This window comes from Gracilinanus agilis, chromosome 6 (assembly GCF_016433145.1).
Source record: "Gracilinanus agilis isolate LMUSP501 chromosome 6, AgileGrace, whole genome shotgun sequence".
Classification (NCBI taxonomy): Eukaryota; Metazoa; Chordata; class Mammalia; order Didelphimorphia; family Didelphidae; genus Gracilinanus; species Gracilinanus agilis.
The window spans coordinates 41,098,984-41,112,925 of record NC_058135.1 but is presented as its reverse complement, the minus strand read 5'-3'; the positions used below and the strand labels follow the sequence as shown (position 1 = coordinate 41,112,925).

Genomic DNA, 13,942 nt, shown 5'->3' with positions numbered 1-13,942 from the left:
CTCCGGGTTGATTACACTGAGAGTAAGGTTTGATTATTACCTCTTTATGCTCTCTTCCTCTCCTTCTTATAATAGTATTTGTCCCCTCTCCCTCCCATGCCCTCTTTGTGTGTAATAGAATATTCTATTTTCTTATTCACTCAAGTTTCTCTTGGTGTCCCCTGCTATTCACCCCCTCTTTCCCAACCCCCATGCCATCTTAGATTATTTAATGTTCCACCCTCACCCTGTTACTTATTCTTCTGATTACTATAATAGTGAATATTATAATAGTGAATAGAGTTCACTACAGAGAATTAAACATAACATTTCTCTACATAGGGATACAGATAATTAGATCACATTGAGGCCCTTAAAAAGGCAAATTTAAAAATTATAAGTTTTCTTTCTTTCCCCTCTGTATCTTATTTACCTTTTCAGGTTTCTCTCGATTTTTGTGGTTGGATATCAAACTTTCCATTTAGCCCTGGTCTTTTCTGTGCAAATACCTGGAATTCTTCAATTTTGTTGAATGCCCATACTTTCCCCTGGAAATATATAGTCAATTTTGATGGGTAGTTGATCTGTGGCTGCAGGCCCAGCTCTCTTGCCTTTCTGAATATTGTATTCCACGCCTTGCGGTCTTTTAGCGTTGAGGCTGCCAGATCCTGTGTGATCCTGATTGGTGCTCCTTGATATTTGAATTGTTTCTTTCTGGCTTCTTGTAAGACTTTTTCTTTTGCTTGGAAACTCTTGAATTTTGCAATGATGTTTCTTGGTGTTTTCCTTTCTTGATCGAATGCCGCAGGTGTTCTATGAATCCTTTCAATGTCTATATTGTCCTCTTGTTGTAGGACTTCAGGGCAATTTTGCTAAATTATTTCTGTTAGTATGGAGTCCAGGTTTCTATTAATTTCTGGTTTTTCTGGAAGACCAATTATTCTCAAATTGTCTCTGCTAGACCAGTTTTCTTGGTCTGTCACTCTCTCATTGAGATATTTCATGTTTCCTTCTATTTTTTTCAGTCTTTTGACTTTGTTTTATTTGTTCTTGTTGTCTTGAGAGATCATTAGCTTCTACTTGCTCAATTCTAGCCTTTAGGGATTGATTTTCGGCTATAATCTTTCAGTTTTTCGGCCATAATCTTCTGGTATTCCTTTTCAATCTGGTCATTTCTGGTGTTCAATTTCTGAGCCTCACTTTCCAATTGCATGATTCTACCTTTTAAACTGTTATTTTCTTGCCAGATCTCTTCCATTTTCCTCAAAATCTCAGTTTTGAACTCTTCCATAGCTTGTGAGGAGTTTTCCTTATTTGAGGAGGGTCCGGATGCTTGTTTGTTCTCCTCCTCTGTTTGCTTGGTTGTCTGGATTTTCTCTGTGTAAAAGTTGTCGAGTGTTAAGGGCTTCTTTTTCTTGTTGTTATTCTTTCTCTTCTGAGTTTCCTGAGGTTGGGTAGCCATCATTAGCCCAGCAGCTTCTCAGGTTTATCCTTGCGCTCAGTGTCTGTCCGCGGTCTATTGGTACCTGAGGTCTGAGTTCTGGTTTTTTCCAAGGTCAAGCCCCCTAGTGGACCCCCTTGCTTGATCCTCTGCAGGAGGTTCCTTTACAGGTCTCAGGGCGCTGCTTCCACAGTCGTATACCGGTCCACACTGGTTCCCCACTCAGGTTTTCAGAGCTTTAGTTCCTGGCTGTGTCTGCCTCCACCCACGCCTCCGCCAGTGCCTGTGCGCTCTGCGCTGGGCGTCCACTCTCTGCCCTCGCGCTCAGATTTCGTTTGCGTTCTCTGACTTATTGGGGTCCTAAATCTTGCTGCTCTCAGGAACAGGCCCCGGAGCTGCCAATGACTCGATGGGTGCCCCAAACTTGCTCTATTTCTTTTTAGCTGGCTTCAGCGCTTTAGATGTTGTGTGTGGAGGGGGATGTTGCTCAGCCCGCGATTTGGTGAGAGCTGTTTCACCTCTTTATAGCATGGAAATGCCTTGATTCCATGTACCTTCCACGCTGTGCCCTGTTGTGGGGTTCCTCCGTTCGTCTGGACTTGTTTTTATGTCCCCTTGAGGAGTTTTGTGTGTTTCGGTCAGGAGAGGTTAAGAGCTGCTTCTTACTCTGCCGCCATCTTAACCCGGAACCTGCTCATTCATTTTTGTTATCTACCTCTTATCCAATTGTCAGCTATGGCTCCAAGAAGCTGTGATAAGTGCAAGAGCCACACTCTGGCAAAATCATTTTGGTAGATGGGCTAAACCAGGTTGAGGATAATGAACGGCCACAACCCCAATGGTGAGTTAGGGGGATGGCTACTTCAAGAGTGTGAGATACAATTTGTTCCAAGGCTATTAAGGCACGTGAAGCAGGCCAATTAGAGTTTAGCAGACATTGAAGATGCCAGCGTCATCCGCTGCTACCCAGGCCATCATCAATTGTCTTAATTTTAATCTTCAATAATTCTGGAAGAGTGAGGCTGATGACTTTTTGCAGCTTTGCCTCACTTTGCCTCCCATTCCCACATAAGACATCACTCCGATGTTATGGGTCCTCTTTGAAAACAAAGTACAAAAAAACCCCAACAAACAAGAGATTTTGTCTAATCAGCTAAAGATTGCAACAAAGCATTGATTAGCAAGATGTTTAAAAACAAAGCTTTAGATGACAGAAACAATGTGTATGTTAAATACAAAAATTCTCATCTCTGTACTCTTAAAAAAACATTTCAGAAACAGGGGGGCAGCTGGGTGGTTGAGTGGATTGAGAGCCAGGCCCAGAGACTGACGATCCTGGGTTCAAATGTGGCCTCAGACACTTCCTAGCTTAACCCCCCATTGCCTAGTCCTTCCGGCTCTTCTGCCTTAGAACCAACACACAGTATTGATTTTAAGACGGAAGGTAAGGGTTTATAAAAGCAAAAACAAAAACTTAGATATAGAATTTACTACTTTAAAATCTTCCAAATGAGGAAGTTTCCTTCTAAATGAAACTTCAGTAGGCTTAAAAATATTTATTAGAAGACATGAAAATTCAACATCTTGATTGACATAAGGGAAAATGAAATTAATTCTGTCAGTTACACAGAAACTTTTGCATAAATGGTGGATGAAACCAAAACAGAATGTACATCATGATTTAAAAAAAAATGCAACCAATGATGTACTTCTTATATTATGATCTAGGGACTTTTGGGAAGGGATTTTTAAATTCATGATAAGACGAAGAATTAAAATATACTAAGCTTGGAACCAGACCTTTGGATCACTGTGTCATAAAGGGTTATGACAAGATTGTCCAAAATAATGAAATATATGAAATCATGTTGTCTCATAAAATGTCAGTAATGATTTTAGAAAGGAATAAATTTTTTATATCACTAGCAAATAGTTATTTTGATATTTTTATTTTATATTTAACTCATTCTTTTAAATATCAATTTGTATACTTTTTATAATATACATAAAATTAGTTCCATAAAGTTAGTATATGTATATAATCTCTAAATAAGTGTACAAATATTAACTCTACATGATCAATTGTTTTTTTTCACTAGTAGGGTTCCATTATTAAAAAGTTTGGAGATAATGTTGTAAATTTTATTTACAAAGGAATTGCACTGACTAATGGAAATTTCATCCTGGAAATTCCCTAAGCTAATGAAATTTTAGGTCAGGACCCAAATAAAACATGTATAGTTTTATATAAGAATTGCTCAGAATTACATTTTTCTTGTTCTTTATCCTACTGTCTTATATTTATTTGTTAATATGAGGTAAAATCATGAGGATGAAGGGCTTTTTACTTTTATTCTCAGCACTGTGTCATTTCTTATCCCTTTGGATGTCTCTATATGTTTATTGTTTTCCTCCAAGCCACCCTCAAACCCTTCTCCTCTCACCCAGTTCCAGGCTTCAAATAGCACCTCTTGGCACAAAACCCAGGTGCATTGTATGCCATTTCTAATGAAGTACATAGAAATACTTTTCAGACTCCTGGGAGTCCTGGGTTTTGACAGGTCTCAGCTGTGACTAAAGTTGGTGAAGTTAAAAGCAGAATTCTGATTTAACTAAGACTTTTTGCTCAGCATTGCTGGAGGGGCTAAAACCAAATCAATAGTTTGTCTCCTTCAGTTACTCCTGACTGACAAATAGAAGAAAGAGGGACTGAATAAGGAAAAAAATTAAAAAGAGAAATATGAATAAAGAAGGAGGAAGATCTGGTAGAGGGGGAGAAAAAGAGGAAAAATTTGGAGAATAGGAAAAGAAAATTCTCAACTAGAATGAAACACTATCTCAAGCTGACATATAAAGAAAGGGATGAGGAAAAAACCCACCAAAAGAACTCTTACTATACATACATATATAATAAATATACACATATGTTTATGGAATTAAAAGCTCAAATATATTGATATACAATTCTATACATATACTTAATGCATTTCTCAGTTTCTAAATTTTTTCTATGTCATTGGCCTTAGTATAGTCTGTAACTTCTGTAAAACTCCCCCCAAATTCCTATTTAATTTCTTCCAAAGGATAATAAAAATCTATCTATCTATCTATCTATCTATCTATCTATCTATCTATCTATCTATCTATCTATCTGTCTGTCTGCCTTACCTTCAAACATTTCTTTGCCACACTGGCCCTCTTCTTCCATTCTGGAGTTCTTTCTAGAGTTTTCCTTCTGGAGCTTCCATTTTGGATATATGACTAGCCCTTCCCTCTTTTACTGATCCCATTTTGTCAGTGTTTCTGACTCTGGACCTAGTCACTCCTCTCTACACTCATATCCCTTGCTTTTCAGCTCTCTTTTATGCATTTTCTTCTCTTTATTAGAATGTAAGCTCCTTGAGGGAAGAATCTATATTTTCCTTTTGCTTGTATTTTTATAACTAGTGGATAGCACATTGCTAGGCACATAGTAAATGTTTAATAAAATGTTTGTTGCCTGTCTATCATTTATTGATTACCTACTAAGTACTGGGGATAAAAACGCAAAAAAGAGATTGTTCCTAAGGGAAACAATAAACATATATTTCAGTATATATTAAATACTCAGAATATAAATACATGGTATTTTGGGAGTACAGAAGTAGCTGGAGGGATCTGAGAGAGCCTCATGTGTAAAGTGATCCAGTTATACTTTCTCTTCCACTTCAATACTCTTAGGAAGTTTATAGTTATAGCCTGCTGTTTGTTGACTAAATCAGAGCTGGAGAGTCCATTTTGGCCTCAGGCTCAATATCCTTCATGGAACACTTTCTCTTGGCTACCTCTTCTGAGATGCAAAAAGACAAGTATTTCTTCTTAGGGATGTTCTCTTCCTGGATCATATCAATTTCTGACTCATGAAATGCTAATTTCTCTAATTCTTAGAGCAGTACAAGTTTATTCAAATCACAGTTTTCCCAGGGAGTAAAAAAAACACCTCCCTTTCATCAGCTTTTTGGAGGAAGTGCTCTCCTTTCCAAGATCTTACTGTGCTTTGGGGGGAGGAGCACCCTTAAAAACCTTAGGTGGGACAGATGCTACAAGAGACAAGATTTTCTTTTTTAAATTAGTCATTTGCTTTTCTACCACCTAATGCCAAAGTAAAGTTCTGTTGTTTTTTTCCTACATAAAGAAGATATTATTCTTTGGGATATGTCCTGCTTTTGATACAAGCAGAGTGCTCTCATTTCTTTTGGCACTATCTTTTCCCTTTTGACACTCCCAAATGAAGGGAAAATCTTTTTCTGGCATACTTTGCCACTGGTGATAAATTTACCAACAAATTCCCTCTTTGTTCTGACACAACTTGCTTGTGATCTCTATTTTATAGCTAATAAGTTCTTTAGTATAAAAAAAGAAGGTTGGTTGAGCAATACATCTATCTATATTGCGTTGCTCAAAGCAGGACAAAATGCTTGGAATTCTTAAACTGATTCATCAAGTCAGAGAGTATTTCTTTTGGCTGGAGAGAAGAAAGCTCTTGCTCATACTTAAGAAAGAAATCAAGCTCTGAAGCCATACAGAAGAGTAGCTCAGTCAGCCTTTACAATGACTATCATTTTGCAACAGTCTATAAACATTTTCTCCCACCTCCCCTAGAATTTCTTTTATTTTACAACCTCAATTAAGCAGACAGGAAGATAACTATAAATGGAACTAGATTGATTCTGATATAGCTCCAAGGATCATTTTGCTTCTCAGAAGATGTTATTGCCAATCACTTGCTATGTAAAGTACTAAATATCATATCCAGTAAAGAAGAACATTGTATCATCATCACAACGATGATTATTATAGCTCCAAGGGGCATCGGTAGCCTGATTTGTACCCTTTTTTCTCTACCTTCCCACTCCCCTGGCAGGGCTGCTCCAAGTACAAGGAACTCTTTGAGTCCACAATCATTCAAACCATTACTTGCAAGCCCAAAACAATGTACTTATTTTTACTAGTTAGTCAGAAGACACAATTAGTTCAAAATAATGTCATTTAATGAAATATTAAGGTAATAAGAGAAAAAATAAGCCATTTCTTCCATGGACTCAAGAGCATACTTTCCTACAAATTTCTGTGCTAGAGTGGTAACATAAAGAACATGAACTGGGGAGCAAATACATAGATAACTCCTATACCTACGATATGTATAGAAGAGCAATAATCCATACCTTCCAAATCTCTTCTGGCAATGGCATCATACTGATCCTGTGGGGCTTACTTTCCAATGAGCTTGCAGGCATCTCTGGGCCAACGTTGCTCTCTGCAGGTGGGTTAGAGCCACATAATAAGTTGTCTGGTCTCAGAGGGTTGATAATTGGCATTGCTTCTCTGGTTCTGTGGTTTTTCTCTCATTGTGGTCCAGTTTGGCCTCACTGGTCCTGAAGTTTTGGAACTCTTTTCTGTCAGCTTCTATCTCCCTGGCTTCAGCTGAAGTCCTTGGATGGAGTTCTAACTGTATGCTATCTTTCTTGTTGCTGAAAATCCTGGAGGCTTTTTTGCTACAGCTCTTTCAGAAAAGTGGAACCCTAAAATACCCAGTCATCAGATTAGGGAAAACTCTGAGTGGCCTTCCCTCTAATATGACTTTCTTTTTATGGAAACCTTGGCTAGAAGTGACATTTCCTCTCCAGAAGATTTGTGTCCTTAGGGGCCAAGTTCTTTGCACCTCAGAGCAGCTTGTCAAGTAAGCCTGTAGGCTTATAAATTCTTAAATGTTAACTTGCTCATCTCTAAGGCTTCATGTCTCTTAGAAGATTAGCTGTTAATTCTTTGTGGCTCTCTGCTTAATTTGATTGTTTTCTTTTGTTTGAAAATCTTCAATTAATTAATTAATTAATTCAGAATATTTTTCCATGGTTACACGATTCATGTTCTTTCCCCGCCTCCTCTCACCTCCCTCTCGTAACCAACAAGCAATTCCACTGGGTTTTACATGTGTCTTAATTTCTGATTGTTGATTATGCACCTGATTATTATCATTTCAGAGACTTCCCTTCTAGTAAACTACCAAAGACTCTGAATTTGTGTTTGTCAATCCCCAAATTAGTCTTTTGGTCTTCTATGCTAATGATTAAAAGAGAGGAAAAGCAAAGGAACAAGACTAAGCTCAGGGAACAAGAGCATTATCTTGCTGGGGACTAGCCACATGCGGGGATGCATCACTTCATTTTTATTTATGAATATATATTCTATAAGAGGCTGCATTATGTTAATATTAATTATGACACATTTCTATGACATTTTTGTTTTATTTTTTTCTTACAATGCTTTGATATGGCATAAGTATTATTATCCACATTTAACAGATGAGGAAATTAAAATTTATAGAAATTAAGTTAATTGTTTCCATACCTGATAAGAATCAGAACCAGGGCCTAACCTGACCATATTTCCAATGACTAAAACCACTTTCTCTCTTCTTTAAGCTTTGCCAGATCTTTTTAGAAGTTTGGGGAAGACTGTGCTATAAAATGAAGAGATATTAATTAAGAAGAGGGACTGGCTTCTAATGTTCTGTTTGTTTTTGCAGGTTGGGAATGGGGAGGAGCAATGGTGATGATGATGGTATTTTAATAATGATGAGGGAGGGATGGTTTTGGGAACTGTTCTCATTAGTCCTTATACCCATGGGTTAGTTAAACTAGTTATTTTGTGGGAGACATTCAAGCATTTGCAAGAAAAGTTTGCTACTGGAAACTATAATAAATGGAACTAAAGGATCAGAGATCATTTTGGTAGCCAGGTTTTCAAAGCAAAAGAGTGTCATTACTAATCTGGAATTTGACTGGCAACTGGTGTTTAACTGAGACAGGTCTGGAGTTATGCGCCTGTTCCATCTGGTGCCAGTTGGAATCCCAATAGCAACATTTTGTACCAGCTGTAGTCTGTTAATGATGTATTCAGGGAAACAGGGGAAAAGAGTATTACTGTAGTCTAAATAGAAGGAGACAAAAGCATGAACAAATACCTCTACATCAGCAAAAGGGAGCAGCAGATCTTGGCAGAGTTCCTAAAAATATAGAAGGGGATATTATCATGGGCAAGACTCTGTCATGAGACCTATGTACATTTCTAGTGTACTTAACCTTCTCCCTGCCTCCTTTCCTTGGGTACAGCTTAGTAAAGTAGCCTCAGAAAGCATATGAAAAGGGTTAGATCATCAATGCTGTCATTCAGGATTGAGTTAAGTTATGAGATTTACATAGCATCTAGCAGGTAAGAAGAATGAAAGACTACAGTCTACAATTTCCTATGTGATCTACTGGCCAGATTTCATATTATCAGTATCTAATATGCAAGAGCTTGCTTTTTTTTTCCTTCCATAAAGCAGACTGGTTCCAGAAATTTGTAATTATAATGCAAGATTAGATTGCACATAACATAAAAATGACAGGCATGTTAATTTTGAACTGCATTCTAAGTCATCAGTCAGTTTCTTGAGCACCTATTATATGCTTAACAGGATGTTGTAGAGAACACAAAAGAAAAGAGGCAGAGTCATTGTTTGGGGGATGAGGCTCATAGTCTAATGTGACAGACAAGGACTAAGAGAAAAAGACAATTTGAGATTATAAGGTTATTGTATATGCAGTTAATACATGCAGTTTATGTGCAGTTTGGTAAATGCAAAAGGTGTAAGAGAAGAAAGGCTGATGAACGTGGTAGAAAAGGACTCTGGCATTTTAATTAAAAGACCTCAATTTTAATCCTGGTTTTCTTGTTTAAGATATTACCTCTTTGTCATATAGACATTTTGATTGCAGAAAGTGGAAGAAAAGGAACATTTGTATAATAAACCCTCATAAGTCAATTTGAAAAGAAATATAGGACCTCAGATAAACGTGTTTGAGACAGATACAGACTATTCTGAAGATCCTAGAGAAAATTGTCCTTTGGGTCAGTGTGCTTAGGAGGAAGTGCTCTGCTGATAGCTGATTGGCTGGAAAAAAATGCATCTGTCCAAAGCCAGATAAATGCTACAACTGCTAGAAGTTTATTAGAAAAGAAGTGAGGCATATAAACACCCAATTGAATTGCTTGTTGGCTATGGGAGGGGGATTTGGGTAGGGGAGGGAAAGAACATAAATCATGTAAGCACGGAAAAATAATCTAAATTAATTAAAATTTTTGAAATAAAAAAAAGAAAAGTGGTGAGGAGGCAGGTACCTCAGTGTCTTGAGTCAGGTCTAGAGATGGGAGGCCTTGGGTTCTCAGATACTTCTTAGCTGTGTAACCTTGGGGAAGTCATTGCCTAATCCTTACTGCTCTTCTGTCTTAGAACAAATACACAATATTGATTCTAAGATGGAAGGTAAAGATAAAAAAAAGAAGTGAATCTTGCTTCTGTGTGAATATCTATCTGGGATCATTGCCCTCTCCTGTCATCTATATCTTAGAAGAGAAGAAACCTTTTGGAGGTGTTTAGGTTGACCTTCACTGCCTGCATGTAACTTCAGAGAGAGGGAAGACAGATGACTATTTTGTTGAGACAGATATCATTATTTTCTGCTAAAAGTGTAACACTTTCTCAGCACCCTGCCAAGTGGGTAGCTGTGTGTTAAAAGACTTTGATACTAGTCAGCACCCTGAGAATGTCAGAGATGTGACTTTGCCTAGCAGGAAAACCATGAGGTTTCCAGGTTAAAAGACTAGCAGAGAAACACTTTTATTCAGTAGGTTCTATGAGATCTATACCTGTTCTACAAAGAGACTAAGAACATTGTGTGTATCCATCTCTCCTTCCTCTCACAGGCATTATGGGCACTGATGGGAGAATGTAACTCAAATTAATGGATAGATTGTGATGTTTCAATTTTTCTTGCTTTGCCTTCTACTTGATACATGTTATACCTATTCTCACTTTTGTTTTATCTTTTACTATATGTTTGATAGTTGAGATAAATGTGTCATTGTGATTGATTTTGTATAAATTGACAACACACTGTTGGGATCTCAGGACCTACAGTGCTGAGTAATAATAATTATGTGGTTATGGTCATAGTCACTTTATTTCCTGCTCTGAGAAAGCAAAGCAAAACCATACCCCTCCACCAAAAGCAAACAAACAAAACAAAACAAAACAAAAACCTATCAGCATAAATGCAGTTTGAAATAAGCCAACCCAAAGGAAAAAAAACAGGGGCATGAGTGCCTGATTAGTCTCCATAACTGGACTACAGAGTACAAATAATAAATGAAAAAAAAGAGTTGTAAAAGAAGGCATCATATTTGTAATGGAAAGAACCCTGGCATAGGAAGATAAGAGATTTAAGTTATAATTCTGGTTTTTCTACTAAATTTAAATGTGGCAGAGCCAAAATATCAGCACAACAGAAAAACTGTGAGGACAAGAACTATTGCTCTCATCTGGTAAAAAAAACAATTTTCCCTATGATCTATGTATAAAACTTGATTTTTCACATAACTCCTTCTAAAAGCTCTAGAAAATAAATGAGTCCTAATTGGAAAATTAAAAAAAAAATCAAAATAAGTCATTTCTCCAGCTATGCGAATAAAGAGAGACAGACCAAGAGGCCTGTATATACTGGGGTCTAAGCCTAATCCATGTATAAATGGAGATTTTGAACCTTGGACTGCATCCCCCATAAGTCCTTGGGATTTCCCAGAATTTCCTTTAATCTATCCTGTGTCTCCACATTTGCGTGGTCACATTATTGTTTTATAGTCGGCTGTAATTCCTCCCTCTTTTTCTTTGGCTCTGGCGAGTGGGCTGGTTAGTAAACTTTTAACTAGTCTCTTTGTTAGTTTATTATTAATAAAATATTTATAAATATAATAATTAGTATTTTGCATATTATTTTTAATCTCCACATCAGAAATGCATGAGCATTTCTATTTTTTTATTCAAAGATATTTTTTCTACCAGTTATATGTAATAACAATTTTCAACATGTGTTCTTCAAAATTATGACTCAAATTGTCTCCCTTTCTTCCTTCCCTCCCTCCTTTTGAAGACAGTAAGCAATTTGATCTTGGGTTATACATGTTTTATCATGAAAAGAATACTTACGTATTGGTCATTTTTATAAGAAATACTCATTTAAAATGCAAACCTTAAAATAAAACAATAAATAAACTAATGTGGAGAATAGTATATATTGATCTTCATTGTCTCCAGCAGGTTTTTTTTTCTCTAGGGGTGGATACATTCTGTGTCATAAGTCCTTCAGAACTGTCCTGGATCATTGTATTGCTTAAAATGGCTAAATCTTTCATAGTTGATCATTATATAATATTGCTGTTACTGTGCACAACATTTTCCTGGTTCTTCTTATTTCGAAAAATCTTCCCAGTTTTTTTTCTGAAATCATCCTGCTTATCATTTTTATAGTACAATAATATTTGGTTACTAATATATACCACAATTTGTTCAGCCATTCCTTAATTGATGGACATCACCTTGATTTCCAATTCTTTGCCACCACAAAAAGAACAGCTGTAAATATTTTTGTACAAGTATATCCTTTCTCCTTTTTATGATCTCTTGGTATATAGACATAGCAATGGTATTATAGAACCTGTAAGATTTAGATTAATGTTTAATACTTCAAGTATTATTTTTTAAGTTTATTATCTGACAAAATAGAACCAAGTGACTAAATTTTTCTACCTTCTCAAAATCCCTGATCCACCAAAGCCAAGACAAGAAGGAAAGAGAGTGAGACACAGAACTCCACCCAATTTATATTCTGTCTATGTCAGCAGATAACAACAGGAAGTAAGTAGGGTGCTAGAAATCGTAGTTTTGCTGGGGATTGTAGTTTTGCTTGGGATCTTAGTTTTTAGAGTAACAGATTCTAATTACAGAAATCCCCCTGGAATCCTTTGGGAGACTAGTATCCTCAATGGATCATGTAAACATAACCAACATATAAATTACAATAATTTGGGGATAAAAGGGAAAGAGAACAAAACCAATGACTGATAGACACATTGACAAAAAGCCAATTAGGGGGCAGTCCCCTTTAGCATAAGAGTAGACATACAAAATAAATGTGTTAAATCTCCGACAGTTCAATTTCACTACAACCCAAAGTTCATTCTGGATCTTTTGGTGCAGTGTGAAATTTCTGCAGGCATCTCCATGGAACCTTCTCCAAGCAGTTCACTTTTTTGTGACAATTATACAATCTCCTCCCTGAGGAGGATGTTGACAAACACATGGATCAACTCAGAATGTATTAATTTTCACTAAATAAAACAGCTTTATAAAAAATAGTAGTATAGCAGCTAATTCAAGAAAACCTTTTGGGTCTAAAACGTCACCAAGAATCTAGATCATTCTGGTGGAGGTAGATTAAGCTGAAGAGTTAAAAAACCATCCAGGAGCTGCTAGGCTTCATGGGAATTTCTCCCTCTAGTATGAGACTGTAACAGTCGTAAAACACATGTCTTTATATGTCTCATCCATTACATTTTTATAAATGCAGAGGTGGGGAATAGTGCTATAGCACTTCACTTCAGCTATTAAATGAACCCTTACCTCTTGTTACAAACAACTCAAAGGTACTTTCACAATGGTATCTTCTCCAGTCCAGCCAGATGGGAAAGATACAAATAAAGACAGTGCAACAGAATATATAGCTAATAACCAAAACATAGTAGCTTAAAATGACATAGTGTAAAAGAACTTAACAAACAAAATAAAATCTTAAAACAAGCAATCAGCAAATTGAATATATGACAGGACACAGGCACTGAATTCAAGAGTTCTTTTTTTCCAATTCCAATACAGAGATTTTTTTCATAAAACAATGGAGTCTAAAAAACCTTAAAATCCACCTCCAGACTTTTTAAAGTTCCTTCCCCTCCCCAGTATCATCATCCATCTAGGTTCCTTTTGGTCACACCTCTGGGGTTTCCCATAGTGAGGGAGAATTCCAGGCTGAACAAAGTGTGGATGGATCCCATATTGGATGTATTATAGAGACTGTGCAGGCCAGAATGGCAAGGGGGTGTAGGGAGATGAATTTCTCCCCTGAATTGTAGGATTACCCAAGCTAATCGAAAGGACCATTGCACCAAGGAACAGAGGTAAGAGAAGATATCCTAAAACTGGGAGCTGTTTGAGATAGGTAATGCACTGCTCTTCCATAGAGTGGGCATGCTTGCAATGCTACATCCTGCTTGGAAGAGTAACCTTCCTTCCCCTCCCCCTAGGGGAAAAATGCCAGGGAGCAGCTTGCTTCCCCTGCCACAGTGGACAGGGTAAAAGCCCTTTAGGAGGCTAATTATTGCCTAAGGGCAACACACCCAGACTTCCAAGACAAGCAGTGAGCACTCAGCTGTTGGCAATGTAAGGGAAAGAGGGATTTATACTTTCCTAGACTCTGGAGCAGGGGTTGGCAACGTATGGCTCTCAAGCCATATCTGGCTCTTTTGAGGGCCAGATATGGCTCTTTCTGCAGGAGGCATAAAGTCAATTTTTTTCAGGCACTGTTACAGGAGTGTGCACTGTTACAGGAG

At 37.2% G+C, this 13,942-nt stretch overlaps 1 pseudogene; it reads right to left on the bottom strand.

Moving 5' to 3' along the window:
• LOC123252218 overlaps positions 1-6,777 on the bottom strand; it is a 158,711-nt pseudogene extending 151,934 nt beyond the window's left edge.
• Between the last annotated feature and the right edge of the window lie 7,165 nt (positions 6,778-13,942).